Here is a 14,736-nt window from a genome sequence, read left to right on the forward strand (position 1 = left end):
CAGCCACTCACTCACTCAGCCACTCACTCACTCGGCCACTCACTCACTAAGCCACTCACTCACTAAGCCACTCACTCACTCGGCCACTCACTCACTCACTAAGCCACTCAATCGGCCACTCACTCAATCGGCCACTCACTCACTCAGCCAGCCACTCACTCAGCCAGCCACTCACTCAGCCAGCCACTCACTCACTCAGCCACTCACTCAGCCAGCCACTCACTCAGCCACTCACTCACTCAGCCACTCGCTCACTCAGCCACTCACTCACTCATCCACTCACTCAGCCACTCACTCAGCCACTAACTCACTCATCCACTCACTCACTCACTCGGCCACTCACTCCCCCCCCCTCTCCCCCCCCTCTCCCTCCTCGTCCGTGCTGGTGGTGCAGGCAGCTGAGTTGGTGCTGACGTCTTCGCTCCATCCACCACTCCTCCACCCTCCCGTGTTGTAGTCACCACCTCTACCACCTCTACCACCACCACCACCTCTACCACCACCTCTACCACCTCTACCACAGTCACCACCACCTCTACCACAGTCACCACCACTACCACCACAGTCACCACCACCTCTACCACAGTCACCACCTCTCTACCACAGTCACCACCACCTCTACCACCACCTCCACCTCTACCACCACAGTCACCATCACCTCTACCACCACCACCACCTCTACCACCTCTACCACCACAGTCACCACCACCTCTACCACCACCACCACCTCTACCACCTCTACCACCACAGTCACCACCACCTCTACCACAGTCACCACCTCTCTACCACAGTCACCACCACCTCTACCACCACCACCTCTACCACCACAGTCACCATCACCTCTACCACCACCACCACCTCTACCCCTATCACCACCACCTCTACCACCACAGTCACCATCACCTCTACCACCACCACCACCTCTACCCCTATCACCACCACCACCTCCACCACAGTCACCACCACCTCTACCACCACCACCTCTCTACCACAGTCACCACCACCACAGTCACCGCCACCACCTCTACCACCACCACCACCGCCATGTCCGACGGCCCGCCCCGCGGCCTGCAGCTGGGCCTGGTGAGCAGCGCTGGTGGCTACCTCACGGCCGAGACGTTCGGCTTCAAGGTCACCGCCTCTGGCTCGTCCCTCAAGAAGAAGCAGACTTGGACGCTCGAGACGCTGCCTGGCACCACCACCGGCACCACCACCGGCACCACCACCGGCACCGGTGTCACCGGCACCGGCGAATCGCCGGACGGCGGCGCCGTGAGCCTCCGCTCGCACCTGGGCCGCCTGCTGGGGGCGGATCGCGACGGGGCCGTGAGCGGCCAGGCCGAGGCCCCAGGCACGGCCACGGCCTGGGGCCTGCAGGCCAGGCCGGATGGACGCTGGGCCCTGCGGCACGCCCAGCACGGCCGCTACCTGGGAGGGTCAGCCGATCGTGTGAGGTGGGTGGGGGTGGGGGAGGGGTGGGGGGGTGGGGGGGTGGGGGAGGGGGGGGTGGGGTGGTGGGTGGTGGTGGGGGTGGGTGGTAGTGGGTGGTGGTGGGTGAAGTGTGGGTAGGGTGGTGGTGGGTGGTGGTGAGTGGTGGTGAGTGGTGAGTGGTGGTGGTGAGTGGTGGTGGTGAGTGGTGTTGGTGAGTGGTGGTGTTGGGTGGTGGTGAGTGGTGGTGGGTGAAGTGTGGGTAGGGTGGTGGTGGTGTGGTGAGTGGTGGTGGGTGGTGAGTGGTGGTGGGGTGTTGGTGAGGTGGTGGTGAGTGGTGGTGGGTGGTGATGGTGGGTGAAGCGTGGGTAGGGTGGTGGTGGGTGGTGAGTGGTGGTGGGTGATGAGGTGTTGGTGAGGTGGTGGTGGGTGGTGAGTGGTGTTGTTGAGTGATGGTGGTGGTGGTGAGTGGTGGTGGGTGGTGGTGGGTGGTGGTGTTTGTGAGTGGTGGTGGTGAGTGGTGGGTGGTGTTGGTGTTGGTGGTGGTGAGTGATGGTGAGTGGTGGTGGTGAGTGAGGTGGTGAGTGGTGAGTGGTGGTGGTGAGTAACTCTCTCTCTCTCTCTCCCTGCAGGTGTTTTGCCCAGACTGTCGGCAACACGGAGCTGTGGAGTGTCCACCTCGCCACTCACCCCCAACTCAACCTCTACAACCCGGGGAGGAAGCGGTGAGCCACTCACCCGCTCGCTCACCCGCTCGCTCACCCACTCACCCGCTCGCTAGCCTACCCAGCCACTCACTCACTCGCTCGCCCACCCGTTCACCCGCTCGCTCGCTCACCCGCTCGCTCACCCGCTCGCTCACCCGCTCGCTAGCCACTCCACCCAGCCACTCACCCACTCGCTCGCCTGTTCACCAACCCCCCCCACTCCCCCCACTCCCCCCAACTCGCTCACTCACCCAGCCACTCACTCCCCCAGCCACTCACTCACCCACCCAGCCACTCACTCACCCACCCAGCCACTCACTCACCCACCCAGCCACTCACCCACCCAGCCACTCACCCACCCACTCACTCACCCACTCACCCACTCACTCACTCACCCACTCACCCACTCACTCACCCACCCACCCACTCACTCACCCACCCAGCCACTCACCCACAAGGCAAGCGCCAGGGTTGTGAGTGATGCTTGCAAGGTCAGGCGGTGTGTCCGCCTGCGAGCCCTCTCACTCTCTCTCTCTCACTCCGACACTCTGCAGGGCGTGTGGGTGAGTGAGTGAGTGGGTGAGTGGGTGAGTGGCTGGGTTGGTGAGTGGCTGGGTTGGTGAGTGGCTGGGTTGGTGAGTGGGTGGGTTGGTGGCTGGGTGGGTGAGCGGCTGGGTTGGTGAGTGGGTGAGTGGCTGGGTTGGTGAGTGGATGGGTGGCTGGGTTGGCGAGTGGATGGGTGGCTGGGTTGGTGAGTGGGTGGGTGGCTGGGTTGGTGAGTGGATGGGTGGCTGGGTTGGTGAGTGGATGGGTGGCTGGGTTGGTGAGTGGGTGAGCGGCTGGGTTGGTGAGTGGCTGGGTTGGTGAGTGGGTGGGTGGCTGGGTTGGTGAGTGGGTGAGCGGCTGGGTTGGTGAGTGGCTGGGTTGGTGAGTGGGTGGGTGGCTGGGTTGGTGGGTGGGTGGCTGGGTTGGTGAGTGGGTGAGCGGCTGGGTTGGTGAGTGGCTGGGTTGGTGAGTGGGTGGGTGGCTGGGTTGGTGAGTGGGTGGGTGGCTGGGTTGGTGAGTGGGTGGGTGGCTGGGTTGGTGAGTGGGTGGGTGGCTGGGTTGGTGAGTGCTATCGGGAAGTAGTTGGGCGAGTGTTTTGGTGAGTGAGTGTATCAGTGAGTGAGTCTGCCCCTGGTGAGTGTATCAGTGAGTGAGTCTGCCCCTGGTGAGTGAGTGTATTAGTGAGTGAATCTGCTCCTGGTGAGTGAGTGTATCAGTGAGTGAGTGAGTGTATCAGTGAGTGAGTCTGCTCCTGGTGAGTGAGTGTATCAGTGAGTGAGTGTATCAGTGAGTGAGTCTGCCCCTGGTGAGTGAGTGTGTGAGCTGTGAGTGAGTGAGTGTATGAGTGAGTGTATCAGTGAGTGAGTGTGCTATCAGTGAGTGAGTGTGCTATCAGTGAGTGTACTATCAGTGAGTGTGCTATCAATGAGTGAGTCTGCTCCTGGTGAGTGTATCAGTGAGTGAGTCTGCTGCTGGTTTCCTGCTTGTGGTGAGGTCGTGACTCCTGTGACCCCGCATTGCTCCCGTGTGCTGGTGTGTGTGTCACTGTGTGTGTGTGTGTCACTGTGTGTCACTGTGTGTGTGTGTGTGTCACTGTGTGTGTGTGTGTGTCACTGTGTGTGTGTGTGTCACTGTGTGTGTGTGCTGGTGTGTGTGTGTGTCACTGTGTGTGTGTGTCACTGTGTGTGTACGTGTGTGCTGGTGTGTGTGTGTGTCACCGTGTGTGTGTGTACGTGTGTGCTGGTGTGTGTGTGCACGTATACGCTGGTGCGTGTGTGTGATTCATTGTGCGTGTGTACGCTGGTGTGTGCGTGTGTACGCTGGTGTGTGTGTGTGTACGTGTACGCTGGTGTGTGTGTGTGTGTGTACGTGTACGCTGGTGTGTGTGTGTGTGTGTACGTGTACGCTGGTGTGTGTGTGTGTGTACGTGTACGCTGGTGTGTGTGTGTGTACGTGTACGCTGGTGTGTGTGTGTGTGTACGTGTACGCTGGTGTGTGCGTGTGTATGTACGTGTACGCTGGTGTGTGTGTGTGTACGTGTACGCTGGTGTGTGTGTGTGTACGTGTACGCTGGTGTGTGTGTGTGTACGTGTACGCTGGTGTGTGTGTGTGTGTACGTGTACGCTGGTGTGTGTGTGTGTACGTGTACGCTGGTGTGTGTGTGTGTGTGCTCGCTAACAGCACTGCATTCTGTTAAGGCTACACGGGGGACCTTTGTCTGTGTGGGTGTGGAACAGCACTTGGCCTTATAGCCCTGCTAGAGGCTACACGGGGGACCTTTGTCTGTGTCTCTGTGTGTGTGTAGTACATAGACACTGCTGCTGCTACTCGTTACTAACAGCACTTGCACCTACAGCCCTGCTAGAGGCTACCTGGGGGAGCTTTGTCTGTGTGTGGTGTGTGTAGTACATAGACACTGCTGCTGCTACTCGCTACTAACAGCACTTGCCCCTACAGCCCTGCTAGAGGCTACCTGGGGTAGCTTTGTCTGTGTGTGGTGTGTGTAGTACATAGACACTGCTACTCGCTACTAACAGCACTTGCCCCTACAGCCCTGCTAGAGGCTACCTGAGGTAGCTTTGTCTGTGTGTGGTGTGTGTAGTACATAGACACTGCTGCTGCTACTCGCTACTAACAGCACTTGCCCCTACTGCCCTGCTAAAGGCTACCTGGGGGACCTTTGTCTGTGTGTGGTGTGTGTAGTACATAGACACTGCTGCTGCTACTCGCTACTAACTGCACATGCCCCTACAGCCCTGCTAGAGGCTACCTGGGCTAGCTTTGTCTTTGTGTGCCTGCGTTTCCGCGTTCAATTCTGCTGAGGTCGCTCCGTTTCCACAGGAAATGAGGCTCCCTCACCCACACACTCACCCCACACACTCACCCCACACACTCACCCCACACACTCACCCACACACTCACCCACACACTCAGCCCACACACTCACCCACTCACTCACCCACTCACACACTCACACACACACTCACCCACTCACCCCACACACTCACCCACTCACTCACCCCACTCACTCACACACTCACCCACACATTCACTCACTCACACACTCACACACTCACCCCACACACTCACCCCACTCACTCACATACTCACACACTCACTCACACTCTCACCCACACACTCACCCACACACTCACTCACTCACACACTCACACACTCACCCACACACTCACCCACACACTCACCCCACTCACCCCACTCACTCACACACTCACCCACACTCTCACTCACACACTCACCCCACTCACTCACATACTCACCCACACACTCACCCACTCACTCACCCACACACTCACCCCACACACTCACCCACACACTCACCTCACATACTCACACACTCACTCACACTCACACACTCACTCACACTCACACACACACACTCACCCACACACTCACCCCACACACTCACCCCACACACTCACCCCACACTCTCACCCACACACTCACCCCACACTCTCACCCACACACTCACCCCACACTCTCACCCACACACTCACCCCACACTCTCACCCACACACTCACCCGCTCGCTCGCTCGCTCGCTCACCACTCACTCACTTACTCACTCACTCAACCACTCACCCATTCGCTCACTCACCCACAGACAGACGGACACACAGACAGACAGAGAGACAGACACACAGAGACAGACACAGACAGACGGACACACAGACAGACACAGACGGACACAGACACACAGACACACAGACAGAGACAGACGGTCAGACACCCTCTCTGTCGCTGTGTGTGAGTGAACGCCCTCTTGGCGAGCTGGCGAGTGAGATGGTGGGTGGGTGAATGAGATGGTGGGTGGGTGGGTGAGATGGTGGGTGAGTGAGATGGTGGGTGGGTGAGATGGGTGAGATGTTGTGATGGTGGGTGGCTGGGTGGGTGAGATGGTGAGTGAGATGGTGAATGATTGAGTGGCTGAGTGAGATGGTGGGTGAGTGAGATGGTGGGTGAGTGAGATGGTGGGTGAGTGAGATGGTGGGTGAGTGAGATGGTGGGTGAGTGAGATGGTGGGTGGGTGAATGATTGAGTGGCTGAGTGAGATGGTGAGTGAATGATTGAGTGGCTGAGTGAGATGGTGGGTGGGTGAGTGAGATGGTGGGTGGGTGAGTGAGATGGTGGGTGGGTGGCTTGGTGAGATGGTGGGTGGGTGAGTGAGATGGTGGGTGGGTGGCTTGGTGAGATGGTGGGTGGGTGGCTTGGTGAGATGGTGGGTGGGTGGCTTGGTGAGATGGTGGGTGGGTGGCTGGGTGAGATGGTGGGTGGGTGGGTGGCTGGGTGAGATGGTGGGTGGGTGGCTGAGTGAGATGGTGGGTGGGTGGCTGAGTGAGATGGTGGGTGGGTGGCTGAGTGAGATGGTGAGATGGTGAGTGGCTGGGTGGGATGGTGGGTGAGTGAGTGGGATGGTGGGTGAGTGAGTGGGTGAGTGGGTGGGTGGGTGGGTGAGATGGTGAGTGGCTGGGTGGGATGATGGGTCGGTGGGTGGGATGATGGGTGGGTGGCTAGGTGGGATGGTGAGTGATAGATGGTGTGTGGGTCAGTGAGTGAGATGGTGAGTGAGAGATGGTGTGTGGGTCAGTGAGTGAGATGGTGAGTGAGAGATGGTGTGTGGGTCAGTGAGTGAGATGGTGAGTAGCTGAGTGAGATGGTGGCTGAGTGAGATGGTGAGTGGCTGGGTGAGATGGTGAGTGGCTGGGTGAGATGGTGGGTGGCTGGGTGAGATGGTGGGTGGCTGGGTGGGATGGTGGGTGGCTGGGTGGGATGGTGGGTGGCTGGGTGGGATGGTGGGTGGGTGGCTAGGTGGGATGGTGAGTGAGATGGTGAGTGGGTCAGTGAGTGGCTGGGTGAGATGGTGAGTGGCTGGGTGAGATGGTGAGTGGGTCAGTGAGTGAGATGGTGAGTGGCTGAGTGAGATGGTGAGTGGCTGAGTGAGATGGTGAGTGGCTGGGTGAGATGGTGAGTGGGTCAGTGAGTGAGATGGTGAGTGGCTGAGTGAGATGGTGGGTGGGTGGCTGAGTGAGATGGTGAGTAGCTGAGTGAGATGGTGAGTGGCTGGGTGAGATGGTGGCTGAGTGAGATGGTGAGTGGCTGGGTGAGATGGTGAGTGGCTGGGTGAGATGGTGGCTGAGTGAGATGGTGAGTGGCTGGGTGAGATGGTGGGTGGGTGGCTGAGTGAGATGGTGAGTGGCTGGGTGAGATGGTGAGTGGCTGGGTGAGATGGTGAGTGGGTCAGTGAGTGAGATGGTGAGTGGCTGAGTGAGATGGTGGGTGGGTGGCTGAGTGAGATGGTGAGTAGCTGAGTGAGATGGTGAGTGGCTGGGTGAGATGGTGGCTGAGTGAGATGGTGAGTGGCTGGGTGAGATGGTGGGTGGGTGGCTGAGTGAGATGGTGAGTGGCTGAGTGAGATGGTGAGTGAGATGGTGAGTGAGATGGTGAGTGAGATGGTGAGTGAGATGGTGAGTGAGATGGTGAGTGAGATGGTGAGTGAGATGGTGAGTGGCTGGGTGAGATGGTGAGTGGCTGGGTGAGATGGTGAGTGGCTGGGTGCTACTGCTGCTGCTCCACTGTAGCTGCACTTGCCCCAGGAAAGTGTTGCGGGCTACACGGGGAAGCTTTGTCTGTGCAGCCGACTGCACGCATTCTCCGCCACATGGACTGCTGGTCCCCTAGGGGAATCAACCATCCCCATCTGTCGGGGGGGGGGAGGGGGTTGGGAGGGGGTTGGGTGAGCATCGGTTCATCCCCTGAGCACGCCTCACTCATACACTCACTCATCCACCCAGCCACTCACTCACTCACTCACCCACCCACTCACTCACCCACCCACTCACTCACCCACCCAGCCACTCACCAACCCAGCCACTCACCCACCCAGCCACTCACCCACCCAGCCACTCACCCACCCAGCCACTCACCCACCCAGCCACTCACCCACCCAGCCACTCACCCACCCAGCCACTCACCCACCCAGCCACTCACCCACCCAGCCACTCACCCACCCAGCCACTCGCCAACCAACCCGCTCGCTCACCCGCTCGCTAGCCTACCCAGCCACTCACTCACTCGCTCACCCACTCATTCATTCACTCACCCACTCACCCACCCATTCACTCATTCACTCACTCACTCATTCACTCGCTCACCCACTCATTCACTCACTCAGTCACTCATTCACTCACCCACCCATTCACTCATTCACTCACTCACTCATTCACTCACTCACCCACCCATTCACTCACTCAGTCACTCATTCACTCACTCACTCACTCAGTCACTCATTCACTCACCCACCCACCCACCCATTCACTCATTCACTCACCCACTCACTCACTCACCCATTCACTCACTCAGTCACTCACTCAGTCACTCACTCACCCACCCATTCACTCACTCACCCACCCATTCACTCACCCATGCACTCACTCACCCACCCATTCACTCACTCGTTCACTCACTCACTCGTTCACTCACTCGCCCATTCACCCACTCTCTCACCCACTCACTCACTCGCCCGCCCATTCACTCACCCACTCACTCACCCACCCACTCACTCATTCACTCACTCACCCACCCATTCACTCACCCATTCACTCACTCACCCACCCATTCACTCACTCACTCACCCACCCATTCACTCACCCACTCGCTCACTCACCCACTCACTCACCCACCCACTCACTCTCTCACTCACTCACCCACCCATTCACTCACCCATTCACTCACTCACCCACCCATTCACTCACTCACTCACCCACCCATTCACTCACTCACTCACCCACCCATTCACTCACTCACTCACTCATTTACTCACCCATGCACTCACTCGCCCGCCCATTCACTCACCCATTCACTCACCCACCCACCCACTCACTCACCCACCCACTCACTCACTCACTCACCCACTCACTCACTCACCCACCCATTTACTCACCCATGCACTCACTCACCCACCCATTCACTCACCCATTCACTCACTCACTCGCCCATTCACCCACTCTCTCACCCACTCACTCACTCGCCCGCCCATTCACTCACCCACTCAGCCACTCACTCACCCACTCGCTCACTCACTCACCCACTCACTCACTCACCCACTCACTCACTCACCCACTCACTCACTCACCCACCCATTCACTCACCCACTCACCCACCCACTCACTCACCCACCCACTCGCTCACCCACTCGCCCGCCCACTCACTCACCCTCCCCTCCCTCCCCTCTCTGTCTGCCCAGGGGCATGGCTCCCCTAGGGGTGAGTGGTCACAACTGCTGCTGCTGATTAAACATTTAGACGTGGAGATGATGCACCCACTCACTCGCCCACCCATCCACCCGCTCGCCCACTCACTCACTCGCCCGCTCACCCACTCACGGACCCGCTCGCTCACTCGCCCACTCGCTCACCCGCTTGCCCACTCACTTGCCCGCTCACTCGCCCACTCACTCACTCGCTCGCTCGCTCACCCACTCACCCGCTCACTTACTCGCCCGCTCACCCACTCACGGACCCGCTCGCTCACTCGCCCACTCACTCACTCACCCGCTCACCCACTCACTCGCTTGCCCACTCACTTGCCCGCTCACTCGCCCACTCGCTCACTCACTCGCCTGCTCACTCACTCGCTCACCCACCCGCTCACTCGCCTGCTCGCCCACCCACTCGCTCACTTGCCCGCTCACTTGCCCGCTCACTCGCCTTCCCTCCCCCCCCCTGTCTGTCTGCCCTGGGGTATGGCTCCCCTAGGGGTTCTTTGGCCACAACTGCTGCTGATTAAACATTTAGACGTGGAGATGATCCACCCACTAATCCAGTCGCCCATCCACCCACTCACCCACCCACTAATCCACTCGCCCACAAACCCACCAATCCGCCCACCCACCCACCACCACCAACCAATCCACTCACCACCTAGTCATCCTGAGTAGGTGACTCCGTGTGTCTCTCTGTAGCTACGCCCAGCTGAGTCAGGTGACTCCGTGTGTCTCTCTGTAGCTACGCCCAGCTGAGTAGGGGACTCCGTGTGTCTCTCTGTAGCTACGCCCAGCTGAGTAGGTGACTCTGTGTGTCTCTCTGTAGCTACGCCCCGCTGAGTAGGTGACTCCGTGTGTCTCTCTGTAGCTACTCCCAGCTGAGTAGGTGACTCCGTGTGTCTCTCTGTAGCTACGCCCAGCTGAGTAGGGGACTCCGTGTGTCTCTCTGTAGCTACGCCCAGCTGAGTAGGTGACTCCGTGTGTCTCTCTGTAGCTACGCCCAGCTGAGTCAGGTGACTCCGTGTGTCTCTCTGTAGCTACACCCAGCTGAGTAGGTGACTCCGTGTGTCTCTCTGTAGCTACGCCCAGCTGAGTCGGGTGACTCCGTGTGTCTCTCTGTAGCTACGCCCAGCTGAGTAGGAGACTCCGTGTGTCTCTCTGTAGCTACGCCCAGCTGAGTAGGGGACTCCGTGTGTCTCTCTGTAGCTACGCCCAGCTGAGTGTAGGGTGACTCCGTGTGTCTCTCTGTAGCTACGCCCAGCTGAGTCAGGTGACTCCGTGTGTCTCTCTGTAGCTACGCCCAGCTGAGTCAGGTGACTCCGTGTGTCTCTCTGTAGCTACACCCAGCTGAGTAGGTGACTCCGTGTGTCTCTCTGTAGCTACGCCCAGCTGAGTCGGGTGACTCCGTGTGTCTCTCTGTAGCTACGCCCAGCTGAGTAGGAGACTCCGTGTGTCTCTCTGTAGCTACGCCCAGCTGAGTAGGGGACTCCGTGTGTCTCTCTGTAGCTACGCCCAGCTGAGTGTAGGGTAACTCCGTGTGTCTCTCTGTAGCTACGCCCAGCTGAGTAGAGGACTCCGTGTGTCTCTCTGTAGCTACGCCCACCTGAGTAGGTCAGTCCGTGTGTCTCTCTGTAGCTACGCCCAGCTGAGTCGGGGACTCCGTGTGTCTCTCTGTAGCTACGCCCAGCTGAGTCGGGTGACTCCGTGTGTCTCTCTGTAGCTACGCCCAGCTGAGTCGGAGACTCCGTGTGTCTCTCTGTAGCTAGGCCCAGCTGAGTAGGAGACTCCGTGTGTCTCTGTAGCTACGTTGGGGACTCCGTGTGTCTCTCTGTAGCTACGCCCAGCTGAGTCGGTGACTCCGTGTGTCTCTCTGTAGCTACGCCCAGCTGAGTAGGTGACTCCGTGTGTCTCTCTGTAGCTACGCCCAGCTGAGTAGGTGACTCCGTGTGTCTCTCTGTAGCTACGCCCAGCTGAGTAGGTGACTCCGTGTGTCTCTCTGTAGCTACGCCCAGCTGAGTAGGTGACTCCGTGTGTCTCTCTGTAGCTACGCCCAGCTGAGTAGGTGACTCCGTGTGTCTCTCTGTAGCTACGCCCAGCTGAGTAGGGGACTCTGTGTGTCTCTCTGTAGCTACGTCCAGCTGAGTCAGGTGACTCGGTGTGTCTCTCTGTAGCTACGCCCAGCTGAGTCAGGTGACTCCGTGTGTCTCTCTAGCTACGCCCAACTGAGTCAGGTGACTCCGTGTGTCTCTCTGTAGCTACGCCCAGCTGAGTCAGGTGACTCCGTGTGTCTCTCTGTAGCTACGCCCAGCTGATTAGGTGACTCCGTGTGTCTCTCTGTAGCTACGCCCAGCTGATTAGGTGACTCCGTGTGTCTCTCTGGAGCTACGTCCAGCTGAGTCAGGTGACTCCGTGTGTCTCTCTAGCTACGCCCAGCTGAGTAGGTGACTCCGTGTGTCTCTCTGTAGCTACGCCCAGCTGAGTCAGGTGACTCCGTGTGTCTCTCTGTAGCTACGCCCAGCTGAGTCAGGTGACTGCGTGTGTCTCTGTAGCTACGCCCAGCTGAGTAGGTGACTCCGTGTGTCTCTCTGTAGCTACGCCCAGCTGAGTCAGGTGACTCCGTGTGTCTCTCTGTAGCTACGCCCAGCTGAGTAGGTGACTCCGTGTGTCTCTCTGTAGCTACGCCCAGCTGAGTAGGTGACTCCGTGTGTCTCTCTGTAGCTACGCCCAGCTGAGTAGGGGACTCCGTGTGTCTCTCTGTAGCTACGCCCAGCTGAGTAGGTGACTCCGTGTGTCTCTCTGTAGCTACGCCCAGCTGAGTCAGGTGACTCCGTGTGTCTCTCTAGCTACGCCCAACTGAGTCAGGTGACTCCGTGTCTCTCTCTGTAGCTACGCCCAGCTGATTAGGTGACTCCGTGTGTCTCTCTGTAGCTACGCCCAGCTGAGTAGGTGACTCCGTGTGTCTCTCTGTAGCTACGCCCAGCTGAGTCAGGTGACTCCGTGTGTCTCTCTGTAGCTACACCCAGCTGAGTAGGTGACTCCGTGTGTCTCTCTGTAGCTACGCCCAGCTGAGTCGGGTGACTCCGTGTGTCTCTCTGTAGCTACGCCCAGCTGAGTAGGAGACTCCGTGTGTCTCTCTGTAGCTACGCCCAGCTGAGTAGGGGACTCCGTGTGTCTCTCTGTAGCTACGCCCAGCTGAGTGTAGGGTGACTCCGTGTGTCTCTCTGTAGCTACGCCCAGCTGAGTCAGGTGACTCCGTGTGTCTCTCTGTAGCTACGCCCAGCTGAGTCAGGTGACTCCGTGTGTCTCTCTGTAGCTACACCCAGCTGAGTAGGTGACTCCGTGTGTCTCTCTGTAGCTACGCCCAGCTGAGTCGGGTGACTCCGTGTGTCTCTCTGTAGCTACGCCCAGCTGAGTAGGAGACTCCGTGTGTCTCTCTGTAGCTACGCCCAGCTGAGTAGGGGACTCCGTGTGTCTCTCTGTAGCTACGCCCAGCTGAGTGTAGGGTAACTCCGTGTGTCTCTCTGTAGCTACGCCCAGCTGAGTAGAGGACTCCGTGTGTCTCTCTGTAGCTACGCCCACCTGAGTAGGTCAGTCCGTGTGTCTCTCTGTAGCTACGCCCAGCTGAGTCGGGGACTCCGTGTGTCTCTCTGTAGCTACGCCCAGCTGAGTCGGGTGACTCCGTGTGTCTCTCTGTAGCTACGCCCAGCTGAGTCGGAGACTCCGTGTGTCTCTCTGTAGCTAGGCCCAGCTGAGTAGGAGACTCCGTGTGTCTCTGTAGCTACGTTGGGGACTCCGTGTGTCTCTCTGTAGCTACGCCCAGCTGAGTCGGTGACTCCGTGTGTCTCTCTGTAGCTACGCCCAGCTGAGTAGGTGACTCCGTGTGTCTCTCTGTAGCTACGCCCAGCTGAGTAGGTGACTCCGTGTGTCTCTCTGTAGCTACGCCCAGCTGAGTAGGTGACTCCGTGTGTCTCTCTGTAGCTACGCCCAGCTGAGTAGGTGACTCCGTGTGTCTCTCTGTAGCTACGCCCAGCTGAGTAGGTGACTCCGTGTGTCTCTCTGTAGCTACGCCCAGCTGAGTAGGGGACTCTGTGTGTCTCTCTGTAGCTACGTCCAGCTGAGTCAGGTGACTCGGTGTGTCTCTCTGTAGCTACGCCCAGCTGAGTCAGGTGACTCCGTGTGTCTCTCTAGCTACGCCCAACTGAGTCAGGTGACTCCGTGTGTCTCTCTGTAGCTACGCCCAGCTGAGTCAGGTGACTCCGTGTGTCTCTCTGTAGCTACGCCCAGCTGATTAGGTGACTCCGTGTGTCTCTCTGTAGCTACGCCCAGCTGATTAGGTGACTCCGTGTGTCTCTCTGGAGCTACGTCCAGCTGAGTCAGGTGACTCCGTGTGTCTCTCTAGCTACGCCCAGCTGAGTAGGTGACTCCGTGTGTCTCTCTGTAGCTACGCCCAGCTGAGTCAGGTGACTCCGTGTGTCTCTCTGTAGCTACGCCCAGCTGAGTCAGGTGACTGCGTGTGTCTCTGTAGCTACGCCCAGCTGAGTAGGTGACTCCGTGTGTCTCTCTGTAGCTACGCCCAGCTGAGTCAGGTGACTCCGTGTGTCTCTCTGTAGCTACGCCCAGCTGAGTAGGTGACTCCGTGTGTCTCTCTGTAGCTACGCCCAGCTGAGTCAGGTGACTCCGTGTGTCTCTCTGTAGCTACGCCCAGCTGAGTAGGTGACTCCGTGTGTCTCTCTGTAGCTACGCCCAGCTGAGTCAGGTGACTCCGTGTGTCTCTCTGTAGCTACGCCCAGCTGAGTAGGTGACTCCGTGTGTCTCTCTGTAGCTACGCCCAGCTGAGTAGGTGACTCCGTGTGTCTCTCTGTAGCTACGCCCAGCTGAATCAGGTGACTCCGTGTGTCTCTCTGTAGCTACGCTCAGCTGAGTCAGGTGACTCCGTGTGTCTCTCTGTAGCTACGCCCAGCTGAGTAGGTGACTCCGTGTGTCTCTCTGTAGCTACGCCCAGCTGAGTAGGTGACTCCGTGTGTCTCTCTGTAGCTACGTTGGGGACTCCGTGTGTCTCTCTCTAGCTACGCCCAGCTGAGTCAGGTGACTCCGTGTGTCTCTCTGTAGCTACGCCCAACTGAGTGTAGGGTGACTCCGTGTGTCTCTCTGTAGCTACGCCCAGCTGAGTCAGGTGACTCCGTGTGTCTCTCTGTAGCTACGCCCAGCTGAGTCAGGTGACTCCGTGTGTCTCTCTGTAGCTACGCCCAGCTGAGTCAGGTGACTCCGTGTGTCTCTC

The 14,736-nt window shown here is 58.7% G+C and overlaps 1 pseudogene; it reads left to right on the plus strand.

Annotated features, from left to right (window-relative positions):
- Positions 1–404: 404 nt before the first annotated feature.
- LOC142923809 (fascin-like) overlaps positions 405–14,736 on the plus strand; it is a 55,444-nt pseudogene continuing 41,112 nt past the window's right edge.

This window comes from Petromyzon marinus, unplaced genomic scaffold, assembly GCF_048934315.1.
Source record: "Petromyzon marinus isolate PM22_M1 ecotype Great Lakes invasive population unplaced genomic scaffold, UKy_Petmar_22M1.pri1.0 PM_Scaffold_72, whole genome shotgun sequence".
NCBI lineage: Eukaryota > Metazoa > Chordata > Hyperoartia > Petromyzontiformes > Petromyzontidae > Petromyzon > Petromyzon marinus.